Raw genomic sequence first — 21,225 nt, forward strand, 5'->3', positions numbered from 1 at the left:
CTGAGGGAAAGAAAGCTTAGGGGAGCAGGAGATCCCAGCTGGATCAAGAACAGAAAGGGAGAACAAAGAATAACAGACTATGATAAATGAAGACCACTTGAGAACAGGAATAGGTAGAGTGCTCAAGAGGTCCCCAGAAATCCACAATGATATTTCCTCTGTAGACTGCTGGCAATGGTCGAGAGAAAGCCTGATCTGACCTAGTCTGGTGATCAGATGACTAAACACCCCAACAGTCGTCTTGGATCTCTCATCCAATAACTGATGGAAGTGGATGCAGAGATCCTCAGCCAGGCCCCAGGTGGAGTTCCAGGTGTCCAACTGTCGAGAAAGAGGAGGGACTGCAAGAGCATGAATTGTTGAATCCAAGATTGCAAAAAGCACAGGGACAAATAGCCAAATGAGTGGAAGTACATGAATTATGAACCAACAGCTGAGGAGCCCCCAGCTGGATCAGGCCCTCTGGATAAGTGAAACAATTGAATAGCTTGATATTTTTGGAGGCACCCAGGCTGTGGGACCAGGACCTGTCCTTAGTGCATGAGCTAGCTGTTAGGAAGCTTGGGCTTACACACGGACACATGCTCAGCCTGGAAGGAGGGGACAAGACCTGCCTGTAATGAATCCACCATGTTTAAATGAATCTCCAGGGGTGTCTTGGCCCTGGAGGACATGGGAATGGAAGGGAGGGGCTGGGGGAAGTTGGGGGTGGGTGCGGGAGGGGGGAGGCCAGGGGAACCCATGGCTGATGTATAAAATTAAAACACATGATAATAATAATAATAATAATAATAATAATAATAATAAACAGGCCAAATTTTATATATATATATATATATATATATATATATATATATATTCTAAGAATAATTGTTCAGCCAAACAAATAATGCAAATTTAATTTGATTTTTTAAAAGATATTTGATGTGAGCCATAATCATAGTAATGAACATTTTTAATAAAGTTAACTTGTTCAAAGATTGGCCTATCTATATTTATCTAATTGTTCCCTAGCAATTAATTTAAATAAGTCATGTGATGTCTAATATTTTAAGATATCCTCTCATTAACTGAAATATTTCTTATACATCAGACTTTTAAAAATCCAAAGTAGAAATCAAATGTCCACTTTTCAAGCTTTTAACTCATCAGCTATAAATTTACTTACACCAATCTCATACTTTCCCTTTAAAGACATTTTACAATCAATATATTTAATAATTAATAGATATTCATTAAACATCATATCTTCTGTAAGTTTCAATGATAATATTATGTTAAAACTACACATATATATTTCCAAGGGAAAGAGAAGATGTTTAACTCAGACAGTAAGAAAAAGAAGGTAGTTGTAATTTGAGATACCAGTAGTAAGCAAAAATAAACTGGAGTGATGGAGAAACTGGATTGAATTTCCCGAACCTTAAAATGTTTTACCGTTTCTAAAAGGCTTGGTCATCCCTGAGTTCTCTACTCGGCCCCTCTGCCAGTACTCTCATGTCCACCATAGAGATATCCTAGAAACGAAGAGTATAGCTCTCATTGTTAACCACAGAATTCAACAAATTCTGATCCAAAGCTACATATCAAATAGACTTTTAAACCACCATGTTTAATATTTAAACCATCTTTGATTTAGTCATGTAATCATAAAGCAAGATGTTACAAGGAAGTTAAATGCAGAAAAGGGAATATTGTATTGGTTTTTGTTTTTAAGTAGTGCTGATTTTTTTAAAATGGAAACTTTACACTTTGTCCTGTTTTACCAGAATACAATTTTTATGTCTAAAGAGCCCATTGCTCATATTTCCAAGTCGGCTTTTTTTTTTTTCTATCAGTGTACTACTGCAATGCTATTTCAATCAACTGAACATTTGTCAGCCCCAGAAATAAGGTTTAATTCACTGTAGACATAAATAAATCGAGTCAGAGAAATGTGAAACCTCAAGGAAGGTCTTTATGTTAATCTAAATTTTCTCATTGTCAGAAACAAATCACTTTTTAAAAATGATATTATTATTGTTATTGTTTATTATTATTGTTATTATTATTATTACTATTTACATCCCTACTGCAGTTTTCCCTTACTCCTGCCAGTTCCCCGATCCCATTGCCCCCACATCCACTCTTCCTTTATTTCTTTCAGAAAAGGTCAGGCCTCTCATGGATATCAATCAAACATGGTATATCAAGTTGCAGGAAGACTAGGTACCTCTCCTGATATTAAGGATGGACAAGACAATCCAGTGTGAGGAACAGGGACCTATGCAGGCTCCCTGGTTGCCAGTTCAGTCTCTGTAAGCCCCTATGAGCACAGGTTTGTTGATTCTGTAGGTTTTCTGGTGGTGTCCTTGAATCCTCTGGCTCCTACAGTCCTCCCTGTCTTCCAAAGGATTCCCTGAGCTCAGCCTAATGTTTGGTTGTGCATCTCTGCATCTGTTTCCACCCATTTCTGGGTGAAGCCTCTCTAATCACTATTAGGCTAGGTGCCAATCTATGAGTACAGCAGAATATCACTAGGCATCATTACATTGTTTTTTGTTTATTGTTTGTTTGTTTTGGGGATTTTTGTTTTTGTTTTGTTTTGTTTTGTCTTGTTTTTTTTGCTAGTCATGTTCGGTTCTATTTTGGGTCTCCTGGCTACACATCCTCTGGTTCCTGGCTGTATGAGAGGTGTGCTCCCTCTTGGGGCATGGGCTTCAGGCTGGACCACTCACTGGTTCACTCTCACAAATTTTGTGCCATCTTTACCCAAGCACATCTTGTAGACAGGACAAGTTGTTGTAGATTATATGGATGGCTTGGTGTCCCAATCCCAGTACTGAAGTCTTGCCTGGTTACAGAAGATGGCTAATTCAGGCTACATATTAGTAGCCTATTGCTAGGAGTCTTAGCTGGCAACACCCTTGTAGATTCCTGGAAGTTTCCATTGCACTAGGCTTCTACCCAAATGCCCCCCTTTTCCAGTTGTCTCCTTCAATATTCTCCTCTGTGCCACTCATCTTATCCTTCCTGTTCACATCCATACCCTCCCCCAGTCTACCCATGATACCTATTCTATTTCTCCTTCCTAGGGAGATCCAAGCACACACACCCCTCCTTGAACCTTCCTTGTTACTTAGCCTCTGTGAATTGCAGCATGGCTATCCTTTTTCTTTACATATAATATCCACTTAAAAGTGAATACATACAATGTCTGCCTTACTGGGTCTGGGTTATCTCACTCAGGATGATTATTTTTCTAGTTCTATCCATCTGCCTGTAAATTTCATGAGCTCATTGTTTTTAACAGCTGAGTAATATGCCATTGTGTAGTGACCACATTTTGTTTATCCATTCTTCAGTTGAGGGACATCTAGGTTGTTTTCAGGGACTGGCAATTACCAATAAAGCTACTATGAACATAATTGAGCAAGTGTCCTTGTGACAGGATAAAGCATCTTTTGAGTATATGCCCAAGAGTGGTATTAAGGTAGATAGATTCCAAATTTTCTGAGAAACCCTCATAATGATTTCCAATGTAGCTGTACAAGTTTGCCCTCCCACCAGTCTTGGAGGAGTGTTCCCCTTGCTCCACATCCTCACCTGCATGAGCTGTTACTTGTGTCTGTTTTAGTCATTCTGACAGGTGTAAGATGGAATCTCTGAGTCATTTTGATTTGCAGTTCCCTGATGGCTAAAGATGCTGAACATTTAAATATTTCCCGGCCATTTGAGATTCCTCTGTTGAGAATTCTGTTTAGATCTGTATCCCATTTTTTAATTGGATTATTTGGTTTGTTGATGTCTAGTTTCTTCGGTTCTTTATATATTTTGGAAATCATCCCTGTAGTATGAAACTTAAATAGTTATTTTAATAAAAAACCAGGAGCCAGATATTGTTGTAAATGCTGAAAGATCAGAGAAACAAAGGAACAAGCCACTGCCACGTCTCGCCTCTAGGACTCCACAGCCTGAAAAGCTTCAGTTCCCATCTCTTCACACCTTATGTACCTTTCTCTGCCCAGCCATCACTTCCTTCTTAGTGCTTCCTAAGCAAAGGCATGAGATCTCAAATGCTGGGATTAAAGGTGTGTCCCACCACTGCACAGCTCTGCTTCTATCCTAGACTGATTCAATCTCATGTAGTCCATGGTGGCTTTGAACTACAGAGATCCAGATAGATCTCTTCCTCCCCAATGCTAGGATTAAAGGTGTGTGCCACCACTGCCTGGCATCTATGTTTAATCTAGTAGCTTGTTTTGTTCCCTGATCTTCAGGCACATTTTATTAGGGTACACAATATATCGCAACACATCCCTCTGCCAAATATAGAGTTGGTGAAAATCTTCTCTCATTCTCTAGGCTGCTGTGTTTGTCCTATTGTTGGTGTCCTTTGCCTTAGAGAAGCTTTTCAGTTTCATGAAATTTCATTTATTAATGTCAATGATAGTGCCTGTGCTATTGGTGTTCTGTTCAGAAAGTTGTCTCCTGTACCAATGTGTTCAAGGCTATTTTTAATTTTCTCTTCTATCAGATTCAGTGTATCTGGGTTCATGTGGAGGTCTTTGATCCACTTGGACTTGAGTTTTGTGCAGAGTGACAGATATGGATCTATTTGCATTCTTCTATATGCCAGCATCCAGTTAGACTAGCACAATTGTTTAAGATGCTTTCTTTTTTCATTGTATAATGTCAAAATTCAAGTGTCCATAGGTGTGTAGAGTTATGTCTGGGTCTTGAATTTGATTCCATTGATCCAACTGTCTATATTTATTTCAATATCATGCCATTTTCATTGCTATAACTCTAGAGTGGAGCTTGAAATCAGGGATGGTGATACCTCCAGAAGTTCTTATATTGTACTAGATTGTTTCAACTTCCATGAGATTTTTTTCTCTTTCATATGAGGTTGAGTATTGTTCTTTAAAGGTCTGTAAAGATTTGTGTTGGGATTTTTGGGGGGATTACATTCAATCTGTAGATTGCATTTGGTAAGACAGCAATTTTTACTCTGTTAATCCTACTAATCCATGAGCATGTTCTTTCCATCTTGTGATATCTTCTCCAATTTCTTCTCAAAGACTTGAAATTCTTGTCATATGGGTCTTTCACTTGCTTGGTTAGAGTTACACCAAGTTTTTTAATTATTATTATTTGTGGCTATTGTGAAGGGTGTTGTTTGCCTGATTTATTTCTCTGCCCAATTACCATAACCAATCATTTTTTAAAATTTTTATGAACATATAAATTTCCTTGAAATGACATCAAAGACTTTGAGCATACTATCGTAAATGGTGTTTGGAACACTATCTGCTGCAGTGGTCACCCAACAGCTCACTAAGTGTGGCATTTCCCCAAGCTGGGGCACTTTAAAAATTTTTATTTCTCAATTGATCCACTTAAGCAACAGTAAGAGCATTTTCATTGATGAATTCATAATTTGTCTAGACAATACAAACCTGCTGTAATCTTTACCAATTCAGCTGTCTTCCAGATGCTCAGCCACTCAGGGGTGACGTGGTATTTTTAATGATTCTTTGCAGCATCTAAAGATGAAATATATCCAGCAGAGATTAAAATGTGCTTATGTTTACTGAGTTCCATGTGTATAATTTAAAGGAATATAAAACGACTAAAACCTAAGGCCTCTGGATGAAAAATGCCAAAATATAAAAGTTTATCACATATTGTCTATTCAACATTATATCATACTCATAAACCAAACACACCATTTTAAATGCCTCAAATTTTTTGTTGTATAAGTGCTCATATAAATTTAAAAAAGAATTCAGTCCATGACTCTAAAAAATGACTTTGATAAATTAGTGAAGGGATTGTGTTCCCCTGTTTGGTGTACATTGTGGAAATTAAAAAACAACTACAGTTTTAAAATTAAATTATGAGCTGGGTGGTGGTGGCACACATCTTTATTCCCAGCACTCATGAGGCAGAGGCAGGCAGATCTTTGTGAGTTCGAGGCCAGCCTGGTCTACAGAACAAGATCCAGGAAAGGCACAAAGCTACACAGAGAAACCCTGTTTTGAAAATAAAAAATAAAAAAAATTAAACTATGGTTTAAATACTCAACTTAAAAATTCAATATTAATGAACATTTAAAACACCTTAAAGATGCATTTAAATCTCTCTCTCTCTCTCTCTCTCTCTCTCTCTCTCTCTCTCTCTCTCTCTCTCTCTCCTTCTCAGTAGCAGTCCAAATATTGACACCATAGTCCTCCAAGTTTGCAGTCTTCCCAACATCTTTGACTTTTGAATTTCTGAACTTGACCTGACTACCCTGTGCTCTGAAGCAGGCATTTCTCACCTTCACCATCAATGAACAGCTTCATTAAGAGCAGTCCATCAGCTTTGGGTCTTTCTCTGATGCAGAGGACATCAAAGATGGAGATTCAGAGATAACAGAGTTTAACCAACCAAGAGTAAGACATTGGGTGTCATGAAAGTCAAGAATGTCAAATTCATAGATCCATGTGGCCATGCCCCCACTTGGCCTGCTTCACCAGTAGGGATGCTGTTTTAGGTCTCATAGTTAATATTGATTGTCAGCTTGATAAAACATAGAATCATCAAGAAAATAAACCTATGGTGTATCTAAGAAGAATTTCATAAACTAGGTTCTTTGTGATGAAAGCCCATTCTGAATAATTGAATAATAAAAAAACGGAAAAAACCAGCTTAACAACATTTATCATGCTTCATGACTGTCAACAAATGTGACCAGCTGACTTTCCATACTTTTCCTACCATGATAGACTTCATAGCCCCAAACTGTCAGGCTTTACAATATATCCTCACACACACTTAAGTTTCTTTTTGACCAAGTATTTGGTCAAGTCAATAATAAGAAATAAGAAATAATAAGTTATAATATAAAGTTATCAACAATATAGTAATAATAAAGCAATAAAGAAAGAAAGAATAAGGGATAATGATAAAGTAATATGGGACCCATGGAGGAATTGTAACTACTGTAGAAGGGGTAGGGACTGGGGCTAGAGTCACATAGGTACAACAATTTACTTCAAAGACACAGATATGGAAACGGACAATCCAGAGACTATGAAGACAGAAGCCAAAGTGGTTATGACTAGTACCCAGAAGGAATTGTTACAACAGAGAAGATGCATACACACCACACAGCAGATGTAACGATACTTCTGCTTTTGGATCATTCTTACAGGTTGCTGAGTTTAGAAAGACTTCAGCATTGAAGCACCTGCTTTAGAACGTCAGATTATTTTTGAATTGAGCTACCAAGATGGCTTGTGAAAGATGCTTCACCCATTTGAAGACAAATTCTGAGTTTGTCCTTTTGTGTGTTCGTTTGTTTGTTTGTAAAGTTTCATTAGCTATCCTCTAACCAGATTTTCTTGGAGTGGGGGGTGGGCTCTGAGAATTATTGCTTCTGGTTTAAAAATATATATTAAGTTTGGCCAGACATCTCTTCAGTTAATATGCATCTAGGGACATTTTCAAAGACTGCACACAATGTTTATCATGGCCAGAATGTGATTTCTAAATCTACCTATGAATATTCTGCATCAAAACCAAAATTTCTTAGAGATATTTTAAGTTTAGGTCACTTGATAGAAGATTTCTTGAAAATGTCTGTGAATGCCAGTGTTTTAATGCTAGGTAAAATGGTTTATGGCATTTTGGGTCCTTTATGGAATTCATTGGAAAGATAAAATGCAGTGCAGAAGAGCCAGGCAGCATCAAACAGTATATGTGTCCAGGATATTAGAAAATGGTCCAGAGACTTTAATTGCCAAACTTTCTTTACTCCCTCAAACTATACTATTTTTCTAGATGCCACATATTAAATTATTTTTAGTATATTTTTTTTAAAAATAAGTGCAAGAAAATGAAAAAAAATCTAGTTTGGTGGATGTACACAGTAGTAAATGTGAAACTGTACTTGAGGTAACTATTTTTATGAATACCTTAAAAGTAATGTACTGACCAAGGAAAGGAAACACCCTCTTCCACACCAGTATTCAAGACCGCAAAGACAATGACTAGCAGGTAGAAATTGCCTGTAATGACTGTTATAACAAGCTACGTGAGAAAGTCGTTAAATTAAACCAAATATATTCTGTAATTGCTTCCATTGAAAAGTCAATTGAAAACAGAATCGTAAAATACAGATTCATTTTATATTGCATTAATTTCCTATTTTTAGGAAAGTAATAATGCTTCAAAATCATTCATTACATTTCACTTTTAAAGGAATAACTATAAAAGTAATATTGTGTATTATGTGATAAGATCACATAAAATTTCAGGCTGACGTCTGATGCTTTCTTGAGTCAATCATCCCTTTGTGCATTTTCTCTCCTTTTGCCTGGTGGCAAAATCTTCTATCATGTTACTATGGAACCTACAAATCTTTCACTTCCCTTTGACTTAAAATAACAGTAATTTTTTGTAGGTGGATGCATATATTTACAGGTGAGTAATTCATATGGCTTGATGTATTCCCATAGAAGTCAATATGGATTATAATCTACTAATATGTAGATTTTCTTCTCTGCTACTTAAGAACTAGTGAAGCTTGCACCCTTGGATCCATATCAGTCACATGGGAAAGGAAAGATGTACACAAACAAATTTTCCAAAATGACAGTTTAAAGTTTAAAAACTGGTTTTGAGTTATCCTACCAAAATAAGGCCAAGTACAATAATTGGTATAACACTGAAGGAGAAAATGTGAGTGACTAATAAACCTGTCAAAAATCGCAAGCTCGAGTTTTATCTGAGTCAACGCTCAGTCCATGATGACATGACATCCTTTCAGTGGGTGGGAAACCAAAATTCAGAGTAGATGAGTAAGTTATCCAAGTCATGTAGAAGAGTTAAGTTGGGACTCAAATATAAAAGGACCACTGTAGGATGTATATTCCACTCCAAGTAAACAACCAAGGAGCAAAATATTGAGGACAAAAAATGTATTCATTTTTCTTAACAAACATAAAATGCAGCTGGACTTGGTGGTGCACGTCTTTAATCCCAGCACTCGGGAGGCAGAAGCAGCAGGATCTCTATGAGTTCGAGGCCAGCCTTGTGTACAAAGCAAGTTCCAAGACAGCTAGGGCTGTTACACAAAAAACAAAAACTAAAAGCAAACAGATTAGAAAATGGGAGAGCTATAATTAAAGTGATTGTGATCGTTAGAAAGATAAGAACTGTTTGTCCTTTGGACCTGTGTTTAAGAAAGTTGTAATTTTGTATGTTAAAATTCCTTCCTATTACTTCACAGCTCACACTCTCTACCTCTAACACAGGAGTGACTGCCCTCACCCTAGCACCAGCACCTATACTAAGAAAGCAAGAAAGGTTTTAGCAATGTTGACAAAACAGATTTCCATCACAGAACAGGGCCACTGGCCCACAAAAAAGATTCCATAAAGAGTGATTGACCGGGCAAGTGTGTGCATGCATTAAAACACAGCAGAGCACAGGCAATGAAGGCATTCTCCATGCACTCTAGCTGTGTTTGTGCCAAAGGATGATGATAGTGAAACACACACTCTGAAACATTCATTGTATCTACTGTTTTGAAGAAAACGGACTGGATTACTGCTCCTCACTTCATCATTTTCAAAAGGGATCCTTTCACTAGCTGCAGCAGACTTACCGGTTGTTTCTTCCCAGTCCAAAATTTAAAAACAAAACAAAACAAAAACAGGTTTTGCTTCCCCTAGAAGAATCATTTCTTCCCAGAAGCACATGATGTTTTCCTGCCTTTTGCTAAGCATCTTAACGCCATCCTGTGAGTTGCTGTGACTTCGTCTCTGAGGCACTAAGCTTTCTAAGTCCCAAGATCAAGAGGAACACTGCAGTGAGGATCAAGAGAAACTGTAAAATACCAGCTTTTGTCTCTATAATAGAAGCATACTGCTCTTCAGTTGGCTGACATTTTAACAAAGCTACAAGTTTTGTCCAGGTTCATTCTCAAAATACAGTCTCTAAGCAGTTCCAAACTTTACCATGGGAATCAATGTGTAGGAATTTTGGTGAACATACTTCTTTTTTTGTTTGTTTTGTTTTGTTTTGAAGACAGGGTTTCTCTGCATAGTTTTGGTGCCTGTCTTGGATCTCTCTCTGTAGAACAGGCTAGCTTCGAGCTCACAGAGATACACCTGGCTCTGCCTCTGGAGTGCTGGGGTTAAAGACATGTGCAGCCACTGCCCGGATCGTGAATATATTTCTTTAGTAATTATGTCACCACATATTTGTAAAAAAAAAAAAAAAAAAAAAAAAAAAAATAGTAGCGTCAGAGAAAAGGCTGCTAAGTATGTGGTAATGCTCCCTGGGAATTATCACAGGTGTTAGATCATCTCTCACCTACAAAGTCAAAATCCAAGAACATTTGAGGCAACATCCCAAACATTCCTCTTAATCCTAATAATTTAACATCATTGCATAAAATATTCCCAGTGCAATTCTATGAGACTAAAACGTCATTATTTTGTCCTCAACTTTGTGTTTTCTTGTTGTTTGCTGACAGTTTGCATACAGGTTCCAGTATGGTTGCACTTCCTAGGATCTACAGGCATGGGGGCTGACTCCCAATGGTTAATGAGCAGAGACAAGAGAACTTTATCCTGTTTTTCAGGGTCCCTTCAAACTGTCACTTGTTTTTGTCCAGGTAATACTCCTTGGATAATAGCATTAACCTTGGCCATTTGCTCTCCTCTTCATGCCATTGCTCCTTCAGAATGGAAGAGATCTAAAATAAGTAGGAATAAGCATAACAAAGGGTACAGAAATAGGAAAAGACACAAACTTTTAGCCAGCAGACACCAACTTACCTGAAAATAGCTTGGAATCTATAATTCATGTCCAGGCCATCGTCATGGACAGCTGACAGAAAACTGAACGTAAGTATGCTTGCTTCAGACAAAAATGCTTGTGGATTTGATTTAATTAAGAGAAAAGTCATATTTAAAATCATTGCTCTAGAATGTGTTTTGATGAAGAAATATAATATTTGTTTCACATTGACCTTTTATTCTAGTTAACCATGTACTAAAGCTAGCAAGTGTTGGTACTCAGTTCACTCTTTACACGTCCTCTCTTCCCCTTGAAGTACTTTTAAGATTCTTCTTGCAGTATGGCTTTTCTGTCATTTTTCTTTTGATTTTTCAGGTTTTTTTTTTTTTTAAAGAAATTCACATACTAACAGTATCTTACACTGAACAATAATTTATGGCTGAATAGTAAACACCTTTTTTTTAATCTCCTACTCTCATGGTATATTAAGAGTTAGGAATTTGCCTGGTGGTGGTGGCACATGACTTTAATCCCAGCACTCAGGAGGCAAAGAGGCAGGCAGATCTCTGTGAATTTGAGGACAGCCTGGTCTACAGAGCTAGTTCCAGGACAGCCAGGGCTATACAGAAAAATCCTGTCTCCACGAACCAAAACCAACCACAAAAAACAAAGAACTAAGAATTATAATAAAGAGTAAGAAAACAAATACCTATTGAAGACCATAAAATAATAAACAGACCCTCTATGGACATTATTTTCTTACTTTCCCTCCCCACACTCTTTCTTTATTACTCTATTTTTATACTCTATGCCATTCTTTCAGAATATTTCTCAGATTAAAAATAATAGATATCATTTCCTACTATGTTTCCTTAAGCTAGATTCTGTTTGAAGCCCTTGCCTACCTGAAACTTGGAAGTGAATGTTGGTATGTGCCTCCCAGTCCTGCTTTCAGTTAAGGACCTAACTCTTGACTCTGTCCTTCGGGTTCTGCCACTGAGAACAACCTCTGCCACTACTGGGCCTTTATGTTGTGTTTCTATATTCAATGAATGATCATGGGAGGTAAAACTTGGCTCCTCAGCAGAGCTGAGATGACTCCACAAGCTTTCCCACAGATCCTGGCAGTCTGTTCCAAACTTGTGACACGGATGGACTTCTCCACACACTGTGTTTCATCTTTTCCTTTCCAAGGATGTTGTGGAACCTAAAGACACAGATGTGTTCTAAAATATTCTTGCTCATTTTTAGGCACTACAAATTATTGGAAAGAAACTTCCCACAGTCAAGCAATATTACATATATTTATGTATTTTACATACATATGTTCATTCCATTTTTCACTCACCTCCATTTTTCATCAATGAAATGGGGATAAATACATCAACTCTCAAGTTTTTCTGTAATGGTTAGATACAATAGCCTGTTTAAATGAGTCAGCATTCATCAAAAAATAATAGAACAGGCAATCCATAAATGTGTCCCTGCCAATCCTTCCCAACATTATTCATTACTCAATTTATTCTGGGCATAGGCTAATAATAGCGCCATTATACTTTTTTGTTTCTTTCTGAAAAGATTTGCATTTAGTTTTATTTAAAAAAAAATAGGTTAGAGAAAAAGAAAAGAATTCATTCCACTGTTTCAGGTTATTCATTAATTGCAACACTCCTTAGTTTTGTTTTGTTTTTTCAGAGACCATGTTATCAGGAGCTGACCCAGTTTATAATAATGCTGAGTAGCATTACTGCCATGCTTCTATATTAGAAAACAGATGTCATGTTTTATCAGTCATGCACCTGCTAAAAGGTTCCAGCTGCCCGATGAACCATAGAGAATGTCAGCAACACTGCTCATCGTTAAGTTTTAGGTGCAAGATTATAATGTTTTCCGAATACCAGTTATCAGATCATGGTAGTTAATATCATCAAAACAATGGAGCACAAACAGTTTGCTGTAATCTAGTCTCATTAAGAGTAATATCAACAGAAAAATGCTACAACTGCCTTCCTTAAGCAATAGTTAACGCAATAATAAACTAATTTTCAGCATTGACTTTGAACCCTAGGAGACTCCAACATAATAGTAATTCAAAATCTTACTTTTGAAATTAATGCATGCAAATATTTTATTTGAAATCTATTAAATAAGAATTGTACACCTTCCCTTTGGACAGCTACAATTTGCAGCTATTAACTTGCCATGTATTTTGTTATGTTTATCTAGAGATTTTAATAATCTGCGTGCAAAGGGTCCAAGATTTGATCATTATCAAATTCACTTAGGCTATACCTCCCTGAGCTGAGCATCCTTTAGAAGTGGAAATACAGTTACAAATCACATTTTAAAATTATGATGTACTTGTTAAAGTAATACTCCTGCTTCAATACAAAGTTAGACTTCATTTAACAGTATTAATACTAACATTAACAGCTACATTATTTAAGTAAGAAATTACTCTGGATAGAGCACCTTTCCTGCTCAACAGGAAATTCAAATTAATGAATGTCAAACATGAACACTTCACTACCACATGGTCTGGCTCCAGTTTAAGTAACGAACTCTTTCAGCCTCAGTTTCTCCATTTGTATGATGAATCAAATCCTGAAAGACAGGTAAAGTACCTGAACATAGGGAACCTAACAACCTTAGATAACCCGTCCTCTCACCCATCTTTTTTGAGCAATTAGCTAGGTAGAATCTAGAGGTGTTATTTGGAAAACATCTATAATAGGAAGCTATGTGCATAATGCTTGGACTGCAGCAGAGATGTATTTTGCATCCACTCACAGTAAAATCTAAACCTGCACAGGAGAAATATACATAGTGAACAGCTACCCAGAGTTTTACATGTACTTGTAATATTTTATTTTGCTCAAACATTTAAATCACTGCAACAAATCATATTATTTTAATTAACTTTATGAAGGTTAGAAATATATCAGAGCTGGAGGATTGAAATTCCTTTCATAATTCTTGAAATGCTGAGGGAATTCAACATATTACATAGATCTTTGAAAAATATTTCTTTTCTCTCCAATAGCTGTAAATTCTCTCTGATATCATGTATGTTTCTAGTATTTGTATTTCTGTGAGTGTCTTTGCTTTCCAAGATTTAACAAGAGACAAGAATCCAAAAATAGTATGTAAAAGTTTGAAAGAATGAGGGCTTGAAATGATTAATGCTATTCCTAGCTCTGTTCTTCAAGTCCACACAGGTCCCTGGTGCTCTAGTCTAGTCTAGAATGAATATTTCTGGAAGTGGACTACAGATTATTTTAATCTTGAATTTTCCTATTAGAAGAATGGAGAAATGATTATTAATAGGCAAATTATAGACTCCCCATCCTCCCAAAAACTCAGCAAAGTTTAAATAAGTATTTCCAAAGGCAGTTGGATATTCATAATACAAGCATAAATATGTAGCTTGTTCTGAACTACACAGACTTTTGCCTGGAGAAACAGAGCTAGGAATGATTCAAGTTCATGGGTCAAGAGTTACTTTCCTTTTCAGTTTTGATTCATATGTATTTGGTTTTTTGCTTGTTCATTGTGTTTTTATCTGTTCAGAGAAATTATGAAAATGTGTCATAAAGAACAAAAATTGTATCTGTCTTAGATGCTCCAGATACAGCATGTAAATTCATGGAAATCTGGGTTTGGAATTGAATTGGACTTGGAGAGAATAGAGTTTTGGAGTTCTTACCTCCAGAAAAAAAATAGCAAATATCAAAGGATTGGTTCGTAATTATAGAATAACAGAGGTTAATCCACAATGTATGGGAAATGCACCTTTCTCATTTTGCAAAATACAGCTAGGAAATAAAGCATGAGGGAAAGGCAGATAGAGACAGACCCACAGGATCCTCTTCTAAGTTTCAGTGTTATATGACATCTTAAAGGTTTTGAGGAGGTGTTTCTCTGATTCAGGCTAATGTTTAGAGGGAATCTATGCTACTTATTTTTATTAATGCGACACACGAAGAAAGAGTTACCTGGGGAGAAATAAACTGAATTAAGAAACTGTACCCACAGGTATACCCATAAGCCCATCTGATGGAGCAGCAATTTCTCACTTAAGATCCCCCTTCCCAAGTGTCTCTAGTTTGTGTCAAGTTTACCAAAATGAACCAGCACAACTGACCCCTTGTAAACTTGGCACACAGTCACATCACTTTAAGCCATAACATTTTCTTTTCTTGTCTCTGGGATCACATATATGTAAACATCACAATATAAAACACAGTATAATGCTGATAATGTTAAAAGATCCTTGCTATTGGCCTCTTTGAGTACCTGAACTTACATGCACATACCAACACACACACACACACACACACACACACACACACACACCCTTAAATATTCACAGTTAAAAATAACAATAAAATCTTTTTTTTAAATAATTTAATATAATTTTACATATCCAACCCTCTCCCGCCCCCATGCCCACCTTTCCCCCAGCCCACCCACCCCCATTCCCATGTCCTCCAGGGCAAAGACTCCCCTGGGGATTCAGCTCAACCTGGTAGACTCAGTTCAGGCAGGTCCAGTCCCCTCTTCCCAGGCTGAGCAAAGTGTCCCCGCATATGCCCCAGGCTCCAAACAGCCAGCTCATGCACTAAGGTCAGGTCTGGGTCCCACTGCCTGGGTGCCTCCCAAACAGTTCAAGCTATTCAACTGTCTCACTTATCCAGAGGGCCTGATCCAGTTGGGGGCTCCACAATAAATCTTTTAAAAGAAAAGAATCAATCAACAATGCACTAGTAAATGGCTGAGCATATTCAAAAGAAAAAAATCATTCTGAAATCCTAAACAATATAGAATAAATATTCAATTTGGTTGATTTGGTAATAGAAATCTTTTTCTATATAAACTTTTACTAAATTTTAAGAAATTACAGGATCTAAGTATATGAAATAAATCAGAGCAGAATTAGAGTAATAACTGTAGTCAGTAATCCTGAATAATACTCCCTCTAAGGGGGGGAAACTGCTTAGGAGTATAGCTCCATGACTTGCCTATAGGCCCTAGGTTTTCTCTTTAGCACAATAAAATAAAATTAATTTTATTAATTTTATTAATTAATTAATAAAGTGTTTATCATCATGGGGCTGGAGAAATGGTTCAGTGGTTAAGAGCATGTACTGTTCTTGCAGATACCCTGAGGTTGGTTCTTGCCCTCATATGAAACAGTTCACATCTGCCTTTAACTCCAGCTCCATAGTATCTATTTTAGTTATAATTTCTTTTGCTGTGAAGAGACATCATGATTATAGCAACTCTTATAAAGGAAAAATATTCAGGTGGGTAGATTATAGTTTCTGAATTTAGTCCATTATCATCATGGTAGGACATAGCAGCATTCAGGCATACATGGTGCTGGAGCTGAGAGTCCTACATCTTGATCAGCAGGCAACAGGAAATTAACTGAGACACTAGGCATGGCTTGAGCATATATGATACCTCAGAGCCTGCCTTCACAGTAACATACTTCCTCCAACAAGGCTACACCTTCTCCAATAAAACCACACCTCCAGATAGTGCTACTCCCTTTGGGAACCATTTTCTTTCAAACCACTACAGTATCCAATGCCCTCTTCTGGCCTCTGAAGGAACCCACAACTTTAAAAAATTATTAGCTTTACCTTATAATTTCAAAACTGCAAGTCCATACCAGTTTGACAATTATTACTATTCAATAACCCCAAATGCAATAAGAAACCTAATCCCATTTTATCTTAATTATAATGACCTTATATACTTATAAGAAATGTAAATAAAACATCTCTGAAGACAGGTATGGTGGTATACATCTGTAATCCTAGGCTTAGGAAGCCCCAAATTCTTCAGGATGATAGATTTTTAAAGCCACTCACTGCTACATAGTGAGAGCATGAAACACACACTCACAAGAATACACTTTAATAAGTGTACTTCTGGGGACAGATTTTGTTTGGTGGCTGAATATAGAGCACATGACCCCTGAATTCACAGATGTCATCTCCTCATGTACTCCCAGACACTTAGCAGAACAGGAAGGAAAAACCAACACATGTGTTAAGGGGCTTTCTGTTTGACCTTTAATTTTAATGAGAGATGCTTTACCATTAGAGATCGATTAATGTAATCTATATTAATAGACCACAGGACATAAACATGATCACATTAATAAAGGAAGAACAAAAGCACTTGAAAGTTTCCATCCATTTATGGCAAAATTTACTTTGTTAACAATAGAGTTGTGAGTCCTATCAGGTAATTGTGAATCTATGTTACATGTATATTTCTTTGGTTATATATTTGAAACATTTCATTATTAAAATGTTTATTGCTATCCTGTGATTACAACCATTATATTAGGTAACAACTGGTGGTCATGGCTCATTTTATCAGTAATGATTATAAATATTGAGCAAAAGTAATGAAAAAATTAGTGTGCAAATTCTAGGATTTGAACAGTGATCTTTATAAAAGCACGAGTCTTCATTGTTAGCTCTATATGGTCTTAAGATATCACAAGTAATAATATAGAACTCAGTCCTTCCAGTTCCCTTTGTTGTTGTTTTTCACTGACAAAATTCTAGATGTAAAACTAGATTTCATAAAAAAAAATCCTTTTGAAAGTACACAGTCTCATGTTTTTAAGCATATTCTGAGAGATATCCACCAATCACCACTCTTAAATTTAGAATACTCCACCACGTCCATCAGAAACTCTACAAAACAGAATTTGTTTTCCATATCCAGTCCTGTAGTGTTTTGCAGAAACTAACACATACTCACCTGTTGTGAATTTACCTCAACATCCATCATAGAAAAATAGTTACTTAGTGTTTTGATCTCCAAAACTATAAGATGGATGGATGGATGGATGGATGGATGGATGGATGGATGGATGGATGGATGGGTGATGAATGGATGGATGGGTGGGTGCATGGGTGCATGGGTGGATAGATTAGACAGACAAGCAGGCAGGCAGGCAGACACACAGAAAGACAGACAGATAATAATTGTCAATTTGTGCCCTTTGTGTCTGCCTGTTGCTACTCAGCATGTTTTCCAGGCTTAGCATATTGCAGCAAGTATCACTATGTCACTACCTCTTTTATCTAGACCATACTTAATTATATGGATAGAGAGCACTTGGCTTATGCACACATCCACTGTTAGGTCATTTGGATGACTTCTGCTTTGGGTTTACATACATCATCTATGTTGATTTCAGTTCTTGCTTATCACACCTTGGAGTAAAAGCACCATGTCAAATTATAACTAGGTTTCATCCTTGGGGTTTACAAGGATCCAAAGTGTTTACATAAGGTAGCTGCCTTATTTTACAATCTCCCAAACAATGTATGGGGATTCTAATGGCCCCACATCCTCAGTGATGCTGAAATTTTGTTGTTATTGTTAAATATTCTTTTAAATTTAATTTTTTATTTATATGAGTGTTTTACCTACATATATTCATGTCCACATACATGTCTGGTACCTGTAGAAGGGGGAAAAGTGTAGGTTCCCCTGGAACTGGAAATACAGATGACTTTGAGCCACCCATGTAAGTGCGGAAAATCAAATCTGGATCCTCGGCAAGATCAGGGAGTGCTCTTAACCACTTACCCATCTCTGCAGCCTCTTGACTGTTGTGTTTATTTTGATTATAGTTAATATGACTTACTATCTTATTTTGTTCTTAACAGTTTGATTTTTCTAATAACTAATGACTTTCATTTTCTTGTCATTTACTCACTTAACCTTTGTAGAATCTATTCAAATCTTACTCATTTGTATGTGTGTGTGTGTGTGTGTGTGTGTGTGTGTGTGTGTGTGTTGTGTATGTGTGTGTGGTGTATGTATTCATGTACATGGTCATGTGTATGCGTGTGTGCATTTGCATGTGGAGACATGTTTGTCTTCCTTAGGCATTATTCTGGTGTATGTTCAGTATACACATAATACGCATGCTCATGTATGTGACTGCACATCTATGTGGGGTGTATATTCACATGTGTGCATGTATATGGAAGCCAAAAGAGTCTCTCAAATGAATTCAGAGTTCACCTATATGGATAGAATGATTAGCTACCCTTTTCTAAGGATCCCTTATATACTGGAGAGGTTTAGTAAAGAAACTACTGAAATGACTGCTCCATGGTTAGGGGGAAAGTTTTTATTGTAGGTGAGAGACAGAGAACAGCCAAAAGCATCTGATGGAGTCTTTCATGGCTGCCTCTCAAGGACAGAGAAAGGAGCAGAGAGAAAGGTGGGAAGAGAAGCAGAAAGGCAATTGCCAAGGCTGCAGAAGTAGAGATGATAGTGAGGAGGTCAGGGTAGATGAATAAACAGCCTGGGAATGAGCATGGTGCTCCAGTCTGTTGGAGACTTGTTGTGTTAATAGAGAACTAGACACACTTTCTGGAGGTGTGGAGCTGTAGGAGATGATACAAAAGTAATAGCTTTTTCTTGGCAAAATAAACCCCCTTTACAAGGTTTTTGACAAATGTTGGATGTATTCCAGGTCAGAGTCCATCCTGAGCTAAGCCCAGACGCCACCTTGAGGGACTGGGACCTGACATCCTATGTCTGCCTTCCAAACCCTGGGATAATGCACAGGCTGATGAAGCCACCATCATTTTTGTAGATTCTGAGAATCTGTACCTGGTCTTCATGCTTCTACAATGTTTACTTTATATGTGGAGCATCTTTCCAGCTCTCTACCTTATATTTTGAAATGAGGTCTCTTACTAAATCTGTTGCTCACTGATTCCACAAGACTAGCCTGTCAATAAACTTGAGGAATCCAACAGTTTCCAACCTCCAGGTGCTATGGTTATAGATATACAGTGCTATACCAGGCTTCCATTTGAGTGCTAAGGATTCTAATTCAGATGCATATGCAAGCACTTTACTGAGACAGCTCTCCAACCCCTCTTTTTAATCACTTTTATTGAATGATTTGGATTTTTGTTCTCACACTATAAAAGTGATTAATGCATTCTGAATTTGATTCTTCTTCAGATGTATGATTTATAAACATTTTCTCCCATTTTGTGTCTTGTCTTCTCAATGCCTTGATGCTGATCTTGGAAAGAATTTATTTTTAATTTGGATGAAATCCAATTTTATTTTATTTTATTTTATTTTGTCACTTATTCTTGTGTTATTCTCTCATAGAATGTACTGACTCACTTGAAGTCACTAATATTTATTCTACTGTGAACTGAAAGTATTATCATTGGATTCTTACAACAGGTCTCTGATCTATTTTGAACTTGTTTTGTACATATCATAGTATAAGTGGTCCAAGTTCACTGTTTGTATATGGATATCCAGCTACCTCAGTATCAGTTGCTAAAGACTTTCTGAGATTTTAGTAAGAATGTGCAAGAGAAATCTGAATGGGCTCAGAAATCATCCTTCACTCATCCCCCCTTCATTTGTTAACAAGCATTTTTCAGACAACTGGGACTTCACTCCTGTACTATTCTGAAGCAAATTGGTACTCATCCACTTCCACCAACATGAAGAGTTGTTGGCAAATTGGATCGTTTATATATAAACGGCCCACAGAACAGTTCTTCACTGGCTAGTAAGCTTAACCATTTTATAGTTTGAAATGTAGTAAACAGGCACATTTGCTCCTACAAACTAAGAAATGTGTCTTCCTTCCACCACTAAATGTATCTTACAAGTAAACAGACAGGTACTAAAGATGCAGCATGGAGGAAGGCACAAGGGTCTGTGTCTGGGAACCAAGTAACCAGGATCCCTCTCAATGTTCTCTAAAATGATTTCTTGATTAATTGCCTTTTGTTTAGTTATTTATTCATTCAGATAAAATGCCTGCTGCATGCAAAGGAAGAATAACCTAAAATTTTATATTAAAAAAGTACTGATCTCATGGAACTCAAAGCAGTGATAAATTTTTGTATTTATCACATAATACAACTAGTAATACACCACAGCAATTAAAGATGGCCATTGGAAAAAGAAAGTCATAATTTATGACAGATCATAATAAACATGGATTTTTGTTTAAATCAGGAAAGATATTCCTACCAAAACAATGCTTTTCTAAATCTAAAGATTAGTAACTTTTTGTTTGTTTGTTTGTTTGTTTGAGACAGGGTTTCTCTGAGTAGTTTTGGCACCTTTCCTGGAACTCACTCTGTAGCCCAGGCTGGCCTCAAACTCACAGAGATTCACCTGCCTCTGCCTCCCGAGTTCTGGGATTAAAGGCGTGTGCCACCACCACCCAGGATTAGTAACTTTTCCCCAGGAAAAAGAAAGTATATTAACTTTCCCAGATAAAAATAACGAACAAACAAATAAAAATCCATAAACTCTTAAGCAGATCAAGCTACATAACTGTCTCACTTATGCAGAGGGCCGAGTCCAGTCCCATGCAGGCACCACAGCTGTTGGTCTAAATTTCATGAGTTCCCA

This window comes from Onychomys torridus, chromosome 6 (assembly GCF_903995425.1).
Source record: "Onychomys torridus chromosome 6, mOncTor1.1, whole genome shotgun sequence".
Classification (NCBI taxonomy): domain Eukaryota; kingdom Metazoa; phylum Chordata; class Mammalia; order Rodentia; family Cricetidae; genus Onychomys; species Onychomys torridus.